Consider the following 5785-nt stretch of genomic DNA (forward strand, 5'->3'; position numbering starts at 1 on the left):
GAAACGTAGAACGATTGTTAAGTGAAATGAAGTTATAATAACAAAACAATTCCATTAAGAAAGTAATAGGACTCGTCAAAGCGCAAAAAAATCGCAACCTTTGCAATTTTGCTAATCGCATTGTTTCAAATTGCGATTGTTTGATTTTAAATCGATTTAATCGTTCAGGCCTAGTGCCTACCCGGGGACACTATACCACCCCCCCCCCCCCCACGTGTGACCACCCCACGTGCGTGTATACAATAGAGTCGTGCCTGTCTCTTGCTATAGGGAATTATTAAAAAGATGGTAAACAAAACTGTGCTCGTGTATGTATGCATGCTGAACTTCCCAGTGCAAGAGTTCCTGCTGCTGCTGCTGTTGTAACCTAAGGGCAGTGGTTCTTGAACCTTTACTGTAGCCTTGCACCCACCCCCTTTGGCTCTGAAATCGTTAGACATGTGACGATGTTAATAACAACGTAGGGGGAGGGGGCTTGACCAAACAAAGTTCTTACTTACGTTGCCCCGTGGCTTCGTTTGAGTTTGACGATTTCACTTTAAAAAATCATCCGGCCATGTCTCGCACCCCCCAGGGGGTGCATGACCCACAGGTCAAGAACCACTGGTGTAGTGTGTAGCGTAGTGGATAGTGTAGAGGAGCATGGTAGTGTAGTGTACAGTAGGCTAGTGTACGTATTATTGGGTCTTTCAGGTCACGTTGATAGGTTCAAATAAAATAAAATAACTCATCTACGTGACTTTATGACGTCTTGCTTGTGATACGTCTTGCTTGAGATACGTCATGCTTGTGATACGTCTTGCTTGTGATACAACGTCTTGTGATACGTCTTGTGATACGTCTTGCTTGTGATACGACGTCTTGTGATACATCTTGCTTGTGATACGTCTTGTGATACGACGTCTTGTGATACGTCTTGCTTGTGATACGACGTCTTGTGATACGTCGTCTTGTGATACGGCGTCTTGCTTGAGGTACGATGCGCTTGCTCGAACTTGTCTGGGTCGGGATGAGTCACTGATTCCTCCCCTTCCTCACCACCATCCTCGTAGGCTATCAACTCCTCTCAGCAAGGCAAAGTGATGTTAAATTTTATTTTTTATATTTATTTATTTTAATTTATGTATGCATTTTAGTAATAAGTAGTGTCTAAATTATCTTATACAACCCCATTAATGTATAATATGCCATATAAAATATCATTTCTTTTACTCTGGAACGGATTAGTTCCATTCCCTTTATTTCTTATGGGAAAAATGCGTTTGGTATTCGTCATTTTGGGTATAAGTCCTCCTACCTTCTGAAACAAATTAACGACGTGTACCGAGGTGCCACTGTACTTCATATATTGAAACAATAGATATTAAAACATAAAGATATAAACAGGTAATATTAAAAGAAACATGGTTAATGGATGCATTCATACATTTTTACTGTACCTTCAACAGCCTATCGTTAACAGGGGAATGGACGGTAAGCTAATACATTGGGCTCTATGGAGGCACTACACTACCCTAATATACACTACACTACAATATACAGTACACTATACACTACAATATACACTACTCTATACACTTCAATATACACTACACTATACACTACACTATGCACTACACTATACATGACACTATACACTACACTACTCTATACACTACAATATACACTACAATATACACTACACTATACACCTCACCCAATCAGCCAAACAGCCACCTAAACAACAACAACCGCCATTCGCCACTAAGTGGCGGTGATGTCACCACGACGCTTGTGCCAGGCCATGTGCACCTTGAGGCCACGTGAAGTGTCGAACGCCCGCTGACAGGAGGTCACGGGGCAGACCCAGGTGCCACGGGTCGACTGACTAAGATGACTGGCTGATGCACCACCTGTGCCCCCTACTGTGCCAACCTGCTGTGCTTTAGCCACCCGGGGCTCCGCTCGCTGTTGTGAGCGTCGCTCCTCCGCCCTCCATTGTTGTTGGAGGGTGACTGCCTCCAACTGCCCAGTAGCGTCCTTCACGAGCCTCCTCCACAAAGACTTGACACCGCTGGTACCAGTCATCGGCAAGTCCACTCAGCTCGACGTCCTCCTGTACCACATCACTCCATCTCTTCTCTAGCCTGTCCCGCGCCCGTTTAGCCTCCTTGATCCGGCCGAACAAAAGGTGTATCGGCATGTGGTGGCTGTGCATGCGGTCTAAATGACCAAGCCAACGCAGCCTTGCCTGCCGGAGAAGCTCACCGATGGGACCTTGCCCAGATCTTTCAAAGATTTGTGAGCTCCTTACACAATCCAGCCTGGTTAAATCCAGGATGGATCGTAGGCAGGATAGCCTAAATGTTTCTAACCGGCGAAGATGTTCCATTAGGGGGGTCCACGTTTCGCAAGCGTAGAGAAGGAAGGGAATGACCGTGGCCGAGAAGACCTGAAGCTTCGTGCGGAGCGACAGACCAGGTAGCTTCCACACAGCATTACGCAACCGATGTAAATATATTGCCGCTCAACTTATTTGGAGTGAGACCTCTGCTGTTAAACCTGAGCCGGTCGTAAGCACACTGCCCAGGTATGGGAAACACAACTGCCCCATCACCGATTGGGAGTTGTGGGGTTGGAGTGTCCGATGGTACAAAATACCCAGGCAGGTGCTTGGTTTTGGTGGGGCTGATAGTAAGGCCCCATCTCTTAGTGGCACGCTCCAGTCCCAGCAGCAGCGTCTCCAACTCCTCCTTTGAATGAGCAGCTATTACCAAATCATTGGCATACATAACGTGGTTGAGCAATAGGTAGCCATCCCTTGATCGCACCCGGACATCGATCAGCCTCCGATTATATCTGTACCAAATGGAGATTCCCCCGGTACAGCTATTGAAGGCTTCACGAACTACGTGGTCAAAATAGATGTTAAATAATGTAAGAGCCAGAGGACATCCCTGTCGCACCCCAAAGTGTACAGGGAATGGCTCTGACTCCCGGCCACGTAGTTTTACCCGGGCCCACTCACCATCATGAAGGTCCTTAATGATCGTGAGCAGAGGGTCAGGGACTCCAAAAGCACGAAGAACACCCCAGAGCCCAGGCCTACTGATGGTATCATAGGCCTTGACCAGGTCAATAAAGCAGAGATGTAGGTCTTATTGGAATTCCCTACACCTTTGCTGTAGCAGACGGACAGAAAATATGGCATCTGTGCAGGACCGCCCTTTCCTGAAACCGCATTGGGGCTCGGCAAGCCTCTCCTCAACGTGCCTGGCAAGGCGATGTTGAATAATCCTTGCCAGGACCTTTCCCAGCACACTGAGGAGTGAGATGCCCCTGTAGTTGTTACAGTCTGTGCGGTCCCCCTTCTTAAAGAGGGGGACCACCAGGGCATCCTTCCAATCTTGCGGAACCTGTCCAGAGGTCCAGACTGTTGTTATGATGTCATATAGGGCAGTCTGTGCACAAATGCCACCCTCCCTCAGCATTTCGCTTGGGAGATCATCTCTACCCAGTGCCTTTCCTGGTCTCAGACTCCGGATCGCCCTCAGTACTTCCTCAACAGATGGCACCTCAGCCAGCCACTCACACGGGGTAACGTCTTCCAATATTTGAGGCACTGCAGCTTCAGCAGGGTCATCCCCACTTTGTGCCACGATGTTTTCCTGGCTGAGGGATTTCCCCTCCCCCAGGACCTCACAGAAATGCTCAGCACATCTACAAACCTTTTCCTGGGGGTCAGAGATTGGACCACCGTTTTTTCCCCTAATGATGGTAATAGGTGTGGCGCTGCAGGTTATTTTTGCAACCCGCGACCACCACCCATCCTTGCAGCGCCTCACGGCTCTCCGAACCTCAGAGCGAAGGCTGCGGTAAGCCTCCTCATTCTCTGACGTGGGATTCTGTAGCCGATGACAGTGGGCCTGTCGCTTTTTCTCAACCATCCTGAACACCTCTGTCAGCCAGGGTCTCTGGGGAGGTCTGCACCGCGTACCCAAAGCAACCATTGCAGCAGCATGAGTCACAGTCCTAAACCTCGCCCATTTACCCTCGACATGATGAAATTCTCGCTTGCAACTTTCATCAGATAACTGAGACCAGGCCACTTTAGATTGGAATGGGGTCCTGGATGTACATCCACTACCGGAGTGAAAGAATGACAGGCGCATCTTACAGATGACTAGTCTATGGTCATAGGGCAGATCAGCTCCACGGTAGGTCCTGGTGTCAAGGACATGGGCTCGCATCCGCTGGTCCGTCACTATGTAGTCCAGCAGATGTTCTTGCTTGGACTCGGCATGCATCCGTGATGTTGTGTGGATGCGCCAATGCCGGAACAGCGTGTTGGTAATTACAAGCCCATGGGCTGCACAAAAATCTAGCAGCCTCCTACCATTGTTATTGAGCTGATCTGGCCCATGCCCTCCAATCACTCCAGACCAGGTGCCAGCATCATGACCAACTCGGGCATTGAAGTCACCCAACAAGATGACTGTATCCCGAGGGGCCACTTTAGCCAGCACCTGTGACAGGAGGTCATAGAAGGCATCTGACTCATCGGCTTTGCCTGCATCCCTCCATGGATGTTCGTCTTCGGTGGGGGCATAAGTAACCACCCATCCCTCATGGACTGTCTACCCCTCATGGTGGCAGGAGCCAGAACCGGTCCACCGGACCTCCTGAATGCCACAGAGACCCAGGCGGTACCGGTCCAGCTCCCGACAGAGGAGTGGCAGCCTCTCCTCTGCAGTGAGCATTCGAACCTTCCACGTGGCCACACGAAGTGGCTTTTCGTTGTTTCTGGAGGAGCCCCGAGGGTAGAGATTCAATCTCCTGGCTCCGCCAATTGGGGTTTGGCCAGGAGACGTCATAGACGCCTGTCCCTCCGGGGCCTCCGGCACAAGCTTATTAGTTACATATTTAAGTCGTGGTTTCGTGGTAATGTTTTGAAGGTGGAGGGGTTACTAGCCCCTCGCACCCGTCCAGAGCCCCCGTTTAGCCACTGTGGTGGTCACAGACGCCATGAGGGGAGGGGCCAATCGGAATTGGCCCTCTCCCCACAGCACTGTCGACGACAGAGTTGCCCGTCCGGCACCGCGAGGAGGTAGGGGGCTGTTTTGCCGGACACCTACTCACTCACCCACTCACTCACCCACCCACTCACCCACCCACTGACCCACCCACTCACCTAATCAGCCAATCACCCACCCACTCACCCACCCACTGACCCACCCACTCACCCAATCAGCCACCCACTCACTCACCCACCCACTCACCCAATCAGCCCATCAGCCACCTACTCACTCACTCACCCACTCACTCACCCACCCACCCACTCACTCACCCACCCACTCACACAATCAGCCCATCAGCCACCTACTTACTCACCCACCAACTCACCCATTCAGCCACCCACTCACCCACCCACTCACCCACCCACTCACACAAGCAGCCACCCACTCACCCACCCAATGACCCACCCACTCACCCAATCAGTTACCCGCTCACTCACCCACCCACTCACCCACCCAATCAGCCAAACAGCCACCCACTCACCCACCCACCCACTCACACAAGCAGCCACCCACTCACCCACCCACTGACCCACCCACTCACCCAATCAGCCACCCGCTCACTCACCCACCCACTCACCCAATCAGCCAAACAGCCACACACTCACTCACCCACTCGCTTTGCCCCTCCCCCCTAGCGCTGCCCCTCCCCCCAGCGCTGCCCCTCCCCCCTAGCGCTGCCCCTCCCCCCTAGCGCTGCCCCTCCCCCCAGCGCTGCCCCTCCCCCTCAG

Source organism: Petromyzon marinus, unplaced genomic scaffold, assembly GCF_048934315.1.
Source record: "Petromyzon marinus isolate PM22_M1 ecotype Great Lakes invasive population unplaced genomic scaffold, UKy_Petmar_22M1.pri1.0 PM_G_Scaffold_19, whole genome shotgun sequence".
Lineage (NCBI taxonomy): Eukaryota > Metazoa > Chordata > Hyperoartia > Petromyzontiformes > Petromyzontidae > Petromyzon > Petromyzon marinus.